The following is a 17,879-nucleotide window of genomic DNA, read 5'->3' as shown; positions in this document are numbered from 1 at the left end:
CCATGAAGCGACAACTGCACTCATTCCACACTGGGGCCATTTGCAAGGTTGTACCTTGCGAGAAGCGTAGTAGGTTGATTGCCTCTACTTCATCCTCCGTTCCTGATCCTGTCACCACAAGGAACACCTCTGTGGGACAGCGTCTTCCTCAAGCTGCCTCACAGGCCATACAGAATTCCGATGACCCTTACCTTTCGAGTGTCACAGTTGTATGTGTGTACTTTGACACAGTACTCTGCAGGGGGGAACGACTTTGGAGAGCTTTTGCGACGATCGTATCAGAGCACCAGAAGACCTGCTCACTACCCAAATAAAACCCACTCTACATCTTCCTCTCTCAGCTCGCCCTTTCTTATCCCTGTGGTTTTGGTGTCCCCCTCCCTTTACCCTCCTTTCCCTCCTCTCCTAGTGTGTCGTGTATAAAAAAGAACAAAAAAATACAAAATAACAAAAAAAAAAAAAAAATAAGGCTCTTTTCAGAGCCGCCTTTCACAGTTAAAAAATAGAAGTGAAGATACATAAAGCATAGCCATTTCCATTTCGTGAAAGTCTGCGACGGCCCGCAAACAGAAAAACAATTGCATTGCTACCCTATTGAAACCAATGCTTCAATACTTCAAAACGAATGCTGTATTTCTAAAAAAGGTCGCAATCCATTTTGTACATTTCTCAGAAAGATCTGATTGCCAGCATAAGTAAGATGGACTCCATCTTTGCGAAAAATGTATGTACTACGAAACAAAATATTTTCATTGTTAAAAGAGTACATGCCAAAATCTCTTAGGAAGGCACAAACAGCCTTATTAACATTACACCTTGCTTTCTCCATTTGTGGACCACATGAGAAAGAACGAAGCCACACTTGTCTCTGCGCAATCCATGAAAAAATTATTTTAGAGTTTGGAAACATGTCCATTATCTTCTGAAGTCCTTCTTTCATTGCAAATTGCAAAGAAATTCCAGACACATGTCCTAAACTGTTCCCTTCACAATGAATTACAATTATGTCTGGATGTTCCTCTATCTTCAAAGTTGCACAGAGAGGTAGCAAGTCCAACCACTTCATTCCACGCACTCCATGCCAGTGCACTTCCACATGTGGGAATCCAAGATCTATAGATACTCCACAGCTTTCTGCATGCACCTTCAACCAATGAATCCACGAGTCTCCCAAAATCCATACAATCTGTGTTTTGAAACACTCAGCCATAGCTATCTGTTCTTCTCTCTGCAAAAACAATATCTGAGAAAACCTCTCCTAGCACAACACACTCACTAAACTTTACTGACCAATCCCTTGCTTCATCCAATCTCATTTCCATACCTCCGCTCCCCAAATTCCCCGGATGTAATACGCGGTGTCCTAGAACTACCGCCATGTCCGCGAACGTATCGTAACATGTACAGCCCTTCTACCATTTTGATTTCACTCTCTGTGCCATTCCCTCATTGGATGTAGCTAAGCAATCACATGACCATCCACCAATCAAATCCAATAACTCTACATGTAACTGCATCATCATAGAGCAGCACTACAAATGTACGGTGTATCTCTCGGAGTACAAGTCTCATACCATTGACAACCACGATCTACGAGAAATACTATACAAATCTCCAATATTTCTACTTGCAGCTTGGTCCATATCCATATACATGAACAGAAAGTACAGGTATGCATATTTTCTACACAGTACATGAACACATTTTCTAACCGACTTTTACCTTCTATAATCTGAAAAATGAATGGACGGTCATTGTTTCATTGTCCTAAAATGACCTGTCACTTACAAACCTTTATATCGTTTAATTTCTTCCTACACACACACACATGCAAATACTATTAAACTAACATTTTCGAAATAAAATATATACACGACATATAATCACACAAAATAACATACACACTCTATGATCAAATCTCAAACAATAAAATTTGTACAAACACATAATTGGTTTTAATTTTTTTCGTTTATATAAGTACTTACATACATTTATATAGGACAAGCCGACTATGACATTCACTCACTGTTATGTGCAAAAACAGGCTATGACAATGACTCCCTATTACGTGGATAAGCTTAGTTACAAGAATAGTGGTATACGTTGGTAGATTATGAATTCCACAAACCATAGTAAAGATATTTTCTTTCCTACTCTTAGTCATAATATAGTTTTAATGGTTTTCAGAAAGACGCTGAGCATTTCAATTTAAAAAAATCTATGTCTAAAATGAAAACAGTGCTATATAGCAACCAAATTACTAATTTCTTTCTTTTACAATTGCAGTGAAGCCAGAAGCAAACTACTCATTTTTGAAAAAAAGTAAGTAGATTGTTACCATAATATTTGATTTATAACTCACACGCACTGTACGGTGCATTCATGGTATTTCTGTGCCTAAAAATAGAGATTCTGCACCATTCTGACCAAAAATCCCCCCCATTTTAAACAGTGATCTCCTGTCAGAATAGCCCTCAAATTCCTATTTTTCGGCACACAAATTACCCAACTCAGCCGCTAGAATGTAGATGTTGTAGAACAAACAACTGTTTTAATTGTATAGCTTTACCTATATTATTTATTCTTCTCCACACCACCGGCTTACTTTTTTCTGTCATCTGAACCCGAGTTTAGTAACACATTAATTGAAGAATACCCATCCCTGGTAGTTCAACTTCCCAATTCACAATCACACACCATTACATACATCTTTATCATCTTACTCAAACAATCATGCGCACAACACACATGCATTGCAGAAAACCCCAACCCATACCTTCTGTATTTTTTTCAACAGACGCTACAGAATGCCCACCAAAAAGCAACTCCGTAGAAAAGGACGCAGAAGTAGAGCAAATGAAAAGAAAAGTCTCCAACATAAACACCCATCTATAGCAGAATTTGTAAAAAACGTTGAAACACAACAGCTAATACAGTCATGTTGTGAAACAGAAGAAGTTTCTAGTGCAAAAACTTTGCCTCCTCTATCACAAAGTAAAACGACCCAAAAAACTATTAACAGAAAATCAACTATCACTACAAATAAAACGTCTTCTATAAATCTTGATATGGTACAAATTAAGCATACCAAGAAAATTATATTAGCCAAAATGTTCCGTCACAAAGTCCTTCAAAATCTGATAAAAACAGGAGAGAAACCAAATTCAACACTTCAAACCTATCGTAGGAAAGTAATCTTAGAAGCGTTAATAGACAGTGCAATTCTTCTCTAAAGAAACTTATTTATTGTTGTGTTAAACAGAATTAAACCACTAACAAAAATAATAACTAAACTTCAAAAAAGACTTCTCAATAAACGAAATGTGAACAGAAATAACTTCTTAAATATCTGTGCAGGTGAATGGAGTCACACTACAAGCACAGAACCATACTTTAATGAAGAAGCGTACAAACAAAAGCAAACAAATACAATTGCCATACATAGCAGTGGTCGAGGTTATGAAAAAGTTAATAATACCATAATGGAACAAGAAGTACTCCTTACAAAAATATGCCCTGAAAACTTAGATTTACCCCTCCATTCGACTGAATCAGAACATCTAATTTACACATGGCCATGCACGTCAATGTGTAACATTCCCAAAAAAATGTTCCAATCTTTACGCCTATTCCTCAATCAATATGTGAAAAGCAAAGACAAAATCAAAATTAAAATACTGCAAAGTATGGATGCTTGTCCAGTACGCAAGCACACAGGACTGCAAGGACATTTGTTGGCCTGCATATCAGGAGCTAATTGCAAAACAACCTTCCATGATATCAAAAGGATATCAACACATCATGCAAGTATAAGAAATCTAGTTTATAAACTGTATTATGCAAAAAGTCCTGCACTAGCCAATTTAAATAACATTCTTCTACATGGTACACCAAAAGACCTACTAGAAGAAATCGAGGATATACAGAAAAAATATTTTGGAAATGAAACCCACTTACAAGATGAAATAGCTGTCAACCAACTTCGTAACAAATCTGCACATTGCAACCTTTCACTACACACATACAAAAAAGAAATACTAACATTTCAAAGCACTTCAGCTGAAGTACCAGACCACTTGTGTGTATGTTGCCGCAGAACGTGTTATAAAATTACATCCACTACCAAATTACATCCACTACCAAAACTCCTTCAACAACTTAATTTATATGAGAGCATCATAATTGAAACAGTTCATCCATTTCAAGCAATAATACGCCTTCAACCAAAAACTGCAAAATTACCTCCCTCTGAATTAGTGAAAGGTATTCGTGGAAAAGTAGTGTATTTACCATTAGATCTAAAAGAAAATGTGCACATCTAGGAGTGCATCGTCCAATACAACAATCTTTAATTATCTTGGTAAATGGAGTACCTACAAAAGACAAATAAATTTGGCAACAACTGGTAGATTTACATAAAGTTAGAGAAGCCCTGCAATATCTCAAAGAGAATAATGATTATTACAAAGAAATTAATATCGAAGAAAACTTGAAAGATACAACTGAAATAATTCAAGAGACACAAGAAACTGGTCAATTTGAGCTCCTAGATCCTGCTACAATAGCAAACACTTTAGACCATTATACAATTCACCCATTGCACTCTAATGACACCATAGAAGATGCACTGGAAACGTACCAAATGCGTCAAACAAAAGGATCACCAATCAGCATATGGGAAAAAAGTATAGAAGCACGTGCTTTTCCTCTACTCTTTCCTACTGGCAAAGGAGGAAGATACGATGATAGACCTGTTCAAATATCAGCATCAGAATATCGCTCATTACGAATGTATTCTGAAGATCCCAGATTTCGACAAAATGTGGAATACATATTCCACCGACTATTTGAACGTTTACTAGCAACTTTATGTTACGGAGTTGCACACATATTAAAATCAGGATCACACTTTCAAAATATGACAGCCACACAATTATTACAAAAAGTTCAACAAAAAGATGAGGTTTTACAAACAAACCTTACAAATCTATTAGCAAATATGCAAGGTACTAAAGAGTACTGGTTTCGACGCCATGGAGATGTACGTTGAATCATCAGAAACCTTGGCCCACCCACTTGGTTTGTTACATTAAGTTGCGCAGAATATGCATGGGAAGATTTACATGCTTTCCTACGCATATCAAACGAAAACAAAACAAACATAGATATACTAACACCTGGAGAACTTTGTTCTCAGGATCCTGTTAATGTTTCTAGATATTTTCACCATCGCTTCATTGCTATGCTACATTTTATTTGTAATAAAACTGTTCCTCCCCTTGGAGAATTGCAACACTTCTTTTGGAGAAAAGAATACCAAGCCAGAGGAGTGCCACATGTCCACATGCTTTTATGGATTAAAGATGCTCCTAAATTTGGTCAAGACAGTGATGCCACTGTTTTACAGTTTATTGAAAAATATGTCACTTGTGAAATTCCATCAGAATCCACAAATAGTGATCTTCATGCAAAAATCTTACAATTCCAAAGACACAAATGTGGGAAATATTGTCGTCGCAAATACAAAAACAAAGGGAAATACTACACCAAATGCCTATTTGGTTTCCCTAGACCAGTTACAAATACAGGTCAAGAGAACAACCTCATGTCACAGCATACTTAACCAAATCAGAAAAGACAGAGCTCCAAGACCTCTGGAATGACCTGTCATCAGATAAAACATGTCTCAGAAATTATATAGCTTGGGCATAAAAATGCTGTCCTATAGAAAATGTGGATCCTATGAAGCAGCTGATCGATTAACTGGTACTGCATTGTATGGTAAATCTGCAAATATAGTATGGCTATGTCTTGGTCCAGCTAAATCTAGAAAAAGAGTTCTAAAATCATACGAAGATATAGAAACAAGAGCCAAACATGATCCCAACAGCCAAGACATTTTAAAAAACAATTTATTGGACACATACTACCCAAACAAGAGTACCACTTTGGAAACCATGTGTCTATACCACATAGCCCAAAAGTACACATACAAAAATAATATAAAACCTGATGAGCAAAACCATAAATACAAAGTGACAAACTGTGATGGCAGCTTAGCAAAACTCACCAAACCAAATTTAATTAACCATATCAAATTGTCATTAAAGACTCCTCAACATAAAGAAATATATTACATGTCCCTGCTACAACTCTTCAAACCATGGAGAAAAGAAGAAGAAATACTACATACCTATGACTCATATTAAGACGCTTTCAAAGCCAATGAAAGCAGTATAACTGATGTAAACTTTGCACAGTACAAAACAATGTTGCACAATGAACAGCAACACGAAGAGGAACTCCAGGCCCAACTAGATAAGGACACTCCTGACAGTAGTCAACCTTCTGTCACAGGAAGTCAAGAACCACTGGGAGAACCACTAATAACAAATGAGGCAGAATTAGCTATGATAGAAGTAGAAGACACCATGTGTCACTATGAAGATAAAGAAGACTTAACTACACTACAATCAAAACTAAACAAAGAGCAACATAGCATTTTTCAAGAAATAACAAAAGAAATTGCACATGGTGTGCAACATGAAAACAAAGAATGCACCTGCCAAAATGACAAACCTATACTATTGTATGTCAGTGGTGAAGCTGGTTCTGGCAAAACATTCCTAATCAAAATCATCAGTAAGTTCCTTCAACAATTGACAAACAACAAACTGTCAGCTGTTGTCACTGCCCCCACAGGTTTAGCTGCCTACAACATAGGTGGTGTCACTTTACACCGATTACTACTCCTGCCAGTAGAACACCAAAACAAGTTAGATTATTACAAACTTTCTGCAGAAGCTGCAATGGAAGTACGCAGAGTATTGAAACAAATGAAAATGCTACTAATAGATGAGGTAAGCATGGTGTCCAACCTAATGTTGGCTTTGATTCACCTCAGATTACAAGAAGTACTAAAAACAAACTATGAAGAGCTATTTGCAGGAAAACACATTATTGTTTTCGGAGATCTTCAATTGACACCTGTAAAAGGTGAGCCTATTTTTAAAACATTAGGACACAAACTCTGCCGTAAAACTGTTGGCAGCATTGGAAATGTCAACCTTTGGCAATATTTCCAATACAGAGAATTAACAGAAAACATGCAGAAATCTGCAGATCTCACTTATGCCAACATCTTAAAAAGTATCAGAGTTGGTATACTTTCTAGAGAAGCAGAAGCAATATTGAAAACCTGGCACATTCATGCACTTTATGGTGATAATGCAAGTGCTACAGATGTTATGGAACAATAAGCCCACAAAAATGTCAATTGTATGGCCTTAATGCCAACTCTTGCAAGCTGTTTCAAATTCAATTAAATAATGTTAAGCAAAGAAATGCAACCAATTATGGAAATTAGCGCCACAGACAAACTAGATGTACATGGAATGATACTTCCCATATGTGACCAAGCCACAGCAAGACTAAATAGTTTAGAAAAATCAATCTCAAACACAGCAGGCTTGGAAAATATATTAAAATTATCCTTAAATTGCAGAGTAATGCTTAAACGTAACCTTGACGTGGACCATGGACTAGTTAATGGAGCACTGGGTACAGTTGTTGGCTTTCAAACATACCCACGTGACAACAAAATTCAGTTTGTCAATATTCTCTTTGACAAACTTTCAGAAGTAAAAAGAATAGGACGCTCAACAGCTCGATTCCTTCTCTTCAAAGACATGTATGTACGCAGAGAACAATTTTCTCTAACTCTTGCATACGCAGTCTCCATTCATAAATCACAAGGTCTTACTCTAGACAAAGCAATGAAAAGGCATAAATAAAGAAGGCATGAGCTACGTAGCACTGTCACGCCTATGTACAATTGACGCTCTATTTCTAATAAACTTTGATGCAAGTAAAGTAAACGCTGATATTCCTTGCATTTTAGAATACAATAGACTTCGTTCACTATACACCCCCCATCTACAAACATATCCTGTTCCACAAAAAGGAAAATTTTCTAAAAGAAAACTAAATCAAACAGAAATGCAACAGGATGTCACTGCAAATCCTCCAAAGAGACTAAAATAAACTAAAACTTCATCAGGTACCACAAGCAAAAAAGAATCAATTAGGGAAAGTAAACCAGGTACTTCTTTAAAGAAGGAAGACAAACTCCAAAAAAAGCAGTTAGATACAGAACTACCTGGACCATTTAAATTCTCAAATATAATTGGTGTAAATTGCTACGCAAATGTAGCAATTAATATTCTATTTCAATTACCACCAATTGTTGACAACATTTACTTACACAGTACAGACCCATTGTGTTTGCAAATGTTAGTACTTCACAGAAATGCAGCAAATAATCCTGACAACACGTATAGTGTTTTTGGAATAAGACGACAATTGGACTACTGTGCTGGAATTGTGAAATTCACTATAAACTCACAGGAAGATCCACAAAAATTTCTAATGTACTTACTATTAGTACTGGAAAACAAAAACATACCTATAAATGAAATCTTCCAGATTTCATACATGTGGAAACACACATGCACTATCTGCAACAATGTGACACAAGAACAAATCCCCAATGAGCGATTTGTCTATATATCAACACCTAATTGTGAATCCGTTCCATTTCAGCAAAACAAAATGCAAACCACGGTAGATTATGTTCTACCTGCAATTCGGATAATCGCTCCACGTTACTAATACAAACATAGTAAATACGTAATACTAATGCTTCTACGTTACAATGCAGATGGTACAAAAAACAACTGCAAGCTGACTGGATTCACACATGGTCAAATTTCACTTGGTAGGAAAACCTTCACAACAATAGGTATAATCTACCACGCAGGAGCCACAACCAACTCAGGGCACTACACTGCATATATAAAAGAAAATGTGGATGATTTGAATGTAATGATAGTACCGTTACTCTAAAGCAGAGATTACCGGCTAATCTTACAAACGCGTATTTAATGTTCTTAAAACCAAAATTGGATAACTGAACTGTACTTAAACCTTAAGTACACTTGTAGTAAAAAAATATAAACTGTCACAATATTTCAAAACCTATCTAACTGCCCAAAGATTCTATAACAACTAATCAGATAAATTAATACCACTCAAATAGAGCAAAAAATAGACAGTTAGAATACGCCAATTGGTATCTAACTGTCCCAAAATTTACAAATATGCAAACAGATAAATCAATACCACGAAATTATATCAAAACATAAACAGTTAGAATACGCCTACTGGTATCTAACTGGGCCAAAATGTTACAATATCCAAACAAATACCTAATATTTTACTGCTCACAAAAACTGGAACAATCCAATGCATAAAGCATTAGGAAGAAAGAACAAGTAAACGCAGAAAACAAACAAATAAATAAACTGTAGCATAACAGAAAAAGGTTTTTTTTTTTAATCCAACATGGATTTTTTTTCTCCCACAGACCCAATGATTTTAGCAACAAACACAGAAACTTTGCACATTGCACAGTACTCTGGTTTGTAACCTACTAAATATGAGGGTCAATAAAAAGAAGAAAATGTTGATTGTACAATGTAATAAGTCATTATAAAATACTAATACTAACATGCTATTTTCTTTTATTACAGAAATGAACAAGAAAAACATGGACTCCCGTTACTAAACCAAATAGTACGTATAACAAGATTAATACAACCATCGCAGCATATCACACCCATACAAGCTTATAACATTGTTCCTTATAAATTAGTTTTTGACCCAAAGTTAAAAGCCACTATGGGTGTGATATGCTGCAGTGGTTGTGGCCAGGGAATACACTCTTGGGTGCATGGCCAAATGGCCATGCACCCAACATTCTATACCCTGCAGCATATCACACCCATAGATGCAAGCTTTGCAACCATTTTTATGTCCGCGGATAGGGGGAAGGTCCTAGGACACATTCAACATGCCAGAGGACAATACAAACAGCGTCCTCAGGACACCCCCATTTTCTTTATGTACGAACATTTGTGGACACCGCGATTGTTCTTAAAACATTTTCACCTTGCCAACGAACAATACAGACAACGTCTCCAGGACATCCCCTGCAAACATTCCAAGACCCCACAAGTGTTCTTAGAACATTTTCAAGTTGACACCGAATCCATTCTGTTTATTTACGAACATTCCAGAACAGCCGTGTTGTCCGCAGACAAATCGAACACAACAAAAGCGTCTAGCACATAAATAAAATACAACTTTGAACCTATCTCATACTCCCCATCCTCCCCAAAGACTTCTACACACCAACACACTCTACTAAATACACATTTTGAACAAACTTTCACTGCGCTGTCCGCGGACGTCCGCAAATGCAAGATGGCGGGCGCGACAGAAAATCTGACGCGCATTCACGCACCGCGCCGCCCAATCAGCGAACACGTCGCATGTCCGTGGACATGACACAAGCTGCTGGGCCAATCGGGGCGAACAGGGAAGTCCGTCCGCGAAGCGAACACAGATATCACTAATTTCTTTCCCCTTACATTTTTGTCATTTTTAAAAAAACTACTGGACGGATTTACACCAAATTTGCAAAAGCACGCTTTCGGGACCAGGCCGCTGCTCCTGCCGCAAATTTGGTGTAAATCCGTCCAGCGGTTCGGGCTGTAGCCGTGCGCAAAGTTTTTTCCCATTCAGACTGAATGGGAAAAAAAAAGTTTTGGGACCCGCCCTATAACTTTTCCCCCCCTGGACGAATCCTCACCAAACTTTGCAAAGAAATTCAGAGTGGGCCGTATACTTTTTTGCAAAGTATGGTGAGGATTCGTCCAGGGGGAGCGAAGTTATAAGCCGCCCAAAAAGTGCTTTTCCTATGGAAACACCAACTTAACCATAACTACAGCGGCCATGTAATTGATATATATATATATATATATATATATATATATATATATATATATATATATATATATATATTATATGTAGAACAAAAAAGAGGAAAAAGTGAACCGCACTCTCCGCGGTCAATGGAAAGACCAAAATTCATGAGGAAACACACATAGCACAGCTCACAAAGTAAAGGTCTTAGAGTATTTAATGTGACCAAAAAACAAAAAATACACAAAATACGGCTGGGGAGCAGCGGCAAAAACAGAGGCAGAACGCCAGTACACACGACCCGCACACAACGCGTTTCACACTCAACTGAGTGCTTGTTCACGTGAAGAGAGGAAGGACTAGAGCACTTTTATAATATGACAAAGGAAGTCATTTTACTATTTCCCTGGAACTACATGGGTACCTGGACAAATGGAAGAGGCGGCGGCCATATTGGAAAGGAATGACAAAAATAGCAAAATGAAAGGCCAAGTGGCGCCACAATAAAAATTGCAGTAAGTGCATGTAAATGTGAAAGATGGCAAAGAGACCATGAATTATAATTGGGAGCACGCCTTCCATGTAGGGCAGGGCCATGGATCCAGGGTACCACCAAATATAAACAACAGTAGTAGTACAAAATTGGAATCAATGATGTACTGGCACAGTAAAAAAAATATTTTACACATCCACCCCTAATGAATAAAACCTATACATAAAAATGGCAATAAACACACTGTCTGACAACAACACTAAAGGATAAAGGACATCAATCTGGAGCATCATAGGACATAGATATACATGACTAATGCCGATGAATGAGGCATAATAAGATATTAAAAACAGTTCTAGCAGCCAATTAGTGTGCAAAATTGCAAGATAAAAGTGACATATATATATATATATATATATATAGAGAGAGAGAGAGTTCTGGACATTCGATGACATATTTTAGTAAGCGAGTCGCTATGAAGGAAGATAGATTGGAAGCTACGTGTGTCACTACAAAGAATAGGATTGCATTCGAAGCAAGATCAGAGAGGCTGTCTGGCTTGATGTCAAAGACTGGAAGCTGCCAAGAATTGGTTATCAGCCTGCGAAGAACAGTTTGTTTATTTTATTTATATAGAGCTCCTAACCCGAGGGTATCTGAGCGCAAGTTTTCAGGTTACAGTTACAGTTAAGTGCAGGACGTTTCATTTATAAGTAAAAAGGTACATACAGTGATAGGCAAGCCGGTTATGATACAATACAGTAGTACAATTACATTGAGGGAGATAGCATTATGGCACAAAGCATCAAACAGTTACAATGCAGAAGTACATTAAGTTCCTTGCAGACATCAACAATATGATAATAAGGCACTTATCTCATCATTATTCTTGAGAGACTAGCCATGTTTTTAGGTTTCTTCCAGAATGCCCAATCGGCTGGCTCCGTTCTGAGGTCTGAAGGCATGACATTTCAAAGTTTGGTGGATTGGACTGGAAAGCTATTGCCTCCTGTTTTTTTCTAGTTTGTATCTAGGTATCATAAGTTGGTTGACCTGAGAAGCTCTGGTAGATCTGATAGATTGGTTCTTGGTGAATTTACAGTTAAGGTCTCTGGGTGCTTTGTTTGCTAGGCACGTGTGGGTTAGTGACAAAATGTTTTGTAAGTGATTCTGTTCTTCACTGGAAGCCACTGGACCTATTGTCTGGGGGAGGTGATGTGATTAGCTTTTGGAATGTTAAGTGCCGCTCTTAAGGCGTTGTTCTGTAGCACTTGTAGTTTGTTTAGAGTATGGCAGCTAGTGCCGATGTATAAGGCATTGCAGTTGTTCAGTTGTCTCAGAGAGCTGATGGCTCTCGCCAAGGTAATGCAACTGTCGGGAGAGAGAAAAGGCCTACATGCGGTAATGAGTTTTGATGTATATCCCACTGATGAGGTTGTGGCATTGATTTGTTTGGTTAGCGAGAGTGAAGAGTCAAGGTAAATCCCTAGAGTTTTGACTTCTTTCGATACTTTAAAGGCATGGTCCAGTACATTTTTTTATTGTCCCTACGGGTCGGCAATGTTTTTTTAAGCCTAAGTGGCTCGATTTTAGAAAACTTTCCTATGGACCTTACCCGAGTTTTCGTCCATTAAACGCACGCGAAAACAGGCACCAGGGAGCTGCCATTTTGTGATAATCCTATCACTTGCAGCATCGCCCTGGCTGACCTGCTTCTGCGGCACTAAATCAAATCCCCCGCCCCTGAGCCTGTCATCAGCAGACTTGTACCGCCCATTTCCCAACGCCAAAGCACGTCTCGTGTCAACAATCGCTGTGCCTCAGCTAATGACGTGTCGCCATGGAAATGGCAGGACGCCTCTTTCCTCAATAAGTATAAACAGACCGTTTCCCAACACACAGCAGCAGATTTTCGATTCCATTCCTCTCTCTGTGTTACTTTGAGTATTCTGTGACTCGTTTCTGTGCTCTGGTGAGCTACCTTCGCCACTTGTAGCCCGTGTGAACACCTGTACCATCTCTGTAAATTATTTTACTTTGTTTACCACACAATGGCTACAATAATGCCCTACATGTATGAGCCCGAGTATACCGAGGAGGAACTACTGGAAAGGGAAGCATGCGAAAACGATGGGGATTCAGACGGCAGTTGCGAGGACGATTCAACAGATGAAGAGCCTGGGCCTAGTCGCATGGACGGCGTCTCCACCTGGTGCACATGCAATCGGTGCGAGCTAATGCCAACCGAGGACGAGAACTGCTGCTGCCGAGAAAACTCGGGATGCCTGGCCTACATTTCGGAAGGCAAGCCACGACCGCAATGCATCACCGAGCTGCCAGACTTCAGGGCAGCCTGCCTCACACGGGCTGTGTTGAGAATAATGATGGTGCTTATGCACGAACTTCGCGCAACTGTTCGTCCTCGTAATCCGAGTAACGAGTAAGTATACCCTGCTTGTCATGCCACTCCTATTTCATGTTCTACTACATCCAAAATTATATATTCATATCATAGTAACGCATGAAAGTCGTTCAATAGTGTGCATTGTCTAGATAGCATTTGTCCGTGCAGAATGCCATTAGTTACAAGAATTGTCATTGACAACAAACGTTTATTAAACTTATTTTGGTCATTTAAAAACAGTTTGTTTCATTCCTTTTCACGGGTGGTACAGGCTGGTGGCCTATCGTTCCTTTACATGGTGGCTCCACCGGAGGCTTGGACACCGCGTTCGAAGAGTGATACCCGCCTGTGCCGTTCGTGCCATAAGAGAAACGTTCCCGAGTGACAGCGGTCAGAACAGGGGATTTTCTCTCGCTGTGCTGCAACCTGACCTGTATAATCTTTAAAGTCTTGTATTTTTGTGTCATGAAAATAAGATACAAAATAAAACACCACATATGTCGATTTTTTAAATGAATCATGTGTGTCTCCATTCAAGGATGGACCTCAGACATCTGTGCTCCAAATGTGTGAAGGTCTGGTCGCTGTGAAGCAGGGTGGTCACTATCTATCTAAGCTAACATAACATATTCTCGATAATGCATGCACTAAATAACACTTGTTCAAAGTCTTTCAGTAGGTTATATCTCTATAAAAGTCACACATATATCTATACTAACAATTACCATTGGATTATACAGGCCTTATGTTAAGGGTCTTGACCACTATAATACACCGGTTGAAGTGTGGGTCTGTGCTCACAAGAATCTCCGGTATATGGCATTTGTTATTGATAAGCAACGTTATACTATCAAAGGCAGTTCGCACCCGTGGATGAGCGCTGGCATGTGGGGCTGTCTGGGGCGCGAACGGCCAAGGTGCCAAACAGCATGTACACTTCAAAAGGTATTCCACGCCCAGAGGCCATCGCTCACATGGCCTCCTCAGACCCCGTGTCTCCAGCCAGGCCTCCCCTTGAAGCAGGCCGCCCCCCTGCAATCCACATAAGTTTGTCTCCATTCAGCAGTCTTCCTGTGCCTTATCTGCACGCCCCAGGCTCCTCCATCCTACCCCCTCTATCAAAGGCGGTTGGCATCCGGGGATGAGCGCTGGCATGGGGGGCTGTCACGGGCGTAAACGGCCAAGGTGCCAAACAGCATGTACACTTCAAAAGTTATCCCACGCCAAGGGGCCATCGCGCACATGGCCTCCTCAGACCCTGTGTCTCCAGCCAGGCCTCCCCTTGAAGCAGGCCGCCCCCCTGCAATCCACATAAGTGTGTCTCCATTCAGCAGTCTTCCTGTGCCTTATCTGCACGCCCCAGGCCCTCCATCCCACCCCCTCTATCAAAGGCGGTTCGCACCCAGGGATGAGCGCTGACATGGGGGGCTGTCACAGGCACAAACGGCCAAGGTGCCAAACAGCATGTACACTTAAAAAAGTATCCCACGACCAGGGGCCATCGCTCACATGGCCTCCTCAGACCCCGTGTCTCCAGCCAGGCCTCCCCTTCAAGCAGGCCGCCCCCCTAAGACCACGACATACATACGTCATTCATTCGCAAACACACCCGTTTCTAATACTTTATAAACCACTTGATATGTCTCATGAGAACATCTTTGTGCTTTGCAAGTCAACTCCTGAACGTGCTACCTGGCAACCACTGAGATCTACGCTAATCTGCTCGTCGTCGTGCTATCCGTGAACTTCTGTGACCGCTTAGAGCAAACCCATCACTGTGCTACCTGTGGCCACCCACTTATTCCCCTGCAACATACTGCTCTGCTTGCTGAATCCAACTGTTTGTTGGTCAGGGTAAGGCCATGTATCCTAGTCATATTTCGCAGATTTTTAAATTTCTATCTATTTGCGAGTAGAGTACACAATAGTGCTATGTTCATTGGTCTCATTGCTATTGACATGAGTTTCCATTGCTATGCTATCAATATATCTATTTATTTTCATCGTTGTCTATTGTCATCGAATTGCATCCTTCGGGGGTCCAGTCTATAATGTAAGCATGTTTCCTTCTCGTGCAAGACAGAACATCCAAGGGACGAGTCACATGTTCAGATTTTAGTCACACCATTTATACATTTCTGCAACTTATGCAAATACTAAGCCGCACATAATGAACTGGTATAGTTCCGGCGACCAAAACAAACCTTGCATTGATCATTGTATGATTCATTTACTTTTGTATCAAATCTTTATTCATGAAGATTGTATAATAATGTCGATATTTACTTTTCAGATTTATCAACAATGCCTGCCTGTTCGATTAGCGGTTGCCCTTCAAAGACCCATGCGAAATCTGAAGGCACTACAATGCATGTATTCCCGAAAACTGTTGATCGAATAAGAGAATGGGTCAGACATTGCGGATATCCACTGGATGAGCTGGAAAGTAGAGTCCAACAAGTCTTACAGGACAAGAGGGGTGATCGATACCGCATCTGCAGCCGGCACTTTTCCTTGGACATGTATACAACATCTTGGGTAACAAAGAAGAATAAACGGCGAACAACACGGAAATTGCTCGAAAACGCTATTCCCACTCTATTCGTCCACATTCCGCCACCGGTGAGTCAAGTGTCCGGATTTAGCTTTAGGCCTTGCGGTAGTGTGTAGGTAGCCGAATGGATTAATTGATATTGTAGGTGTTCTATCCCTTGTAATAATTTCGATACTGATATGAGTGTATAGCCTTTTGAATAATGACATTTATCAATATATTCTTTTTCGATTTCATAACCCACAAACGAAATGTATATATATGGGAACAGGGAACTGTGCTGTATTGAGCATTTTTCAAGTATTCTGTCGCCTTATATGGCTATTTTTAATATTGGCATTTCATTATCAATCATTAATTTACCTTTACAACTTCTTGACTATCCCTTGAATCTGAAGCAAGAACATTCTACATCCTTGACGTGGTCGCAGTTATCAACCACTTCTAGCGCGTATCAGGTAATCTTACTAGGCTAATCCGCTACAGACTTGTTTTATGCATGTCAAGTAATAGTTTTATTCTATCGTGTCATTATTTTACCGAATGTTTGGTTAGTGCTTTCCAATTGATATAGACCTTAGTTATCGTCCACTGGTGTTTGTTTTCAGTTATAATTAGTGTTATCCATACTAATGCAAGTACTGTCTTTCAGGGAGATGCTGAAGCGTCCGCCACATCTACAACATTTCTAGATGTTCTTCACCAGCAGGAGGTATGGATACTGACAGCTCCATTGAGCGTCATCATCATAGCTGGAATTCTTGTCGTTTGATTGTCCTACACAATGTTTCATTCGTGGTTAGCCGTTTATATGTACCTGTGCTGTCGACCCCAGGTGTGTGTTAGGTTTTCACTATTGTAATCCTCACTAATGCTAGTACTATGTTTCAGGCAGTTGATGGAGCGTCAACCCCTGCACTTGATGCGGAGCCTGACATTCAAGTAATTCCAGGGGAAGTGGAAGCGGGATCATGCGTATACGAATCGGCGCAACAGCTTTCGGAAGTGTGCACTACATTTGCAACATCCATAGATATTCTTCAGCAGCACGAGGTATGGATACTGACAGCTCCATCATGCGTGATCATATAACGTGATTCCATTTGCTATACTTTCTTCCCTATTAACGCAAGTGCTGTGTTTCAGGGAGACGACAGAGCTTCCACTACAATCACAACATCCCATTTAGATGATGCAGATGTAAATAAATCGGAGAAATAACTCGATGAAATGTGATCATATTTAGATTTACCTTGATTCTTTTAGACAATGCATCATTTGTGGTTATCTCTTTATATGTACCTGTGCGTTCGACCCCAAGTGTGTGTTATGTTTCCAATATTGAAAACCATACTAATGAAAGTACTGTGTTTCAGGGAGACGACGGAGCTTCCACTACAATCACAACATCCCATTTTGATGATGCAGATGTAAAGGAATCGGAGAAATAAGTCGATGAAATCTGCATATTTATATTTTCCTTGATTGTTTTAGACAATGCATCATTTGTGGTTATCTCTTTATATGTACCTGTGCCGTCGACCCCAAGTGTGTGTTATGTTTCCAATATTGAAAACCATACTAATGCAAGTACTGTGTTTCAG

At 39.5% G+C, this 17,879-nt stretch overlaps 1 protein-coding gene across 2 annotated transcripts in view; it reads right to left on the bottom strand.

Annotated features, from left to right (window-relative positions):
• LOC138566773 (cytochrome P450 2G1-like) overlaps positions 1–17,879 on the bottom strand; it is an 899,512-nt gene that overhangs the window by 547,216 nt on the left and 334,417 nt on the right. The window lies entirely within an intron of this gene.

Source organism: Ambystoma mexicanum, chromosome 2p (genome assembly GCF_040938575.1).
Source record: "Ambystoma mexicanum isolate Mex_15411 chromosome 2p, UKY_AmexF1_1, whole genome shotgun sequence".
NCBI lineage: Eukaryota > Metazoa > Chordata > Amphibia > Caudata > Ambystomatidae > Ambystoma > Ambystoma mexicanum.
Note: the sequence above shows the minus strand (reverse complement) of the source record. Positions and strands in the feature narration are given on the sequence as shown.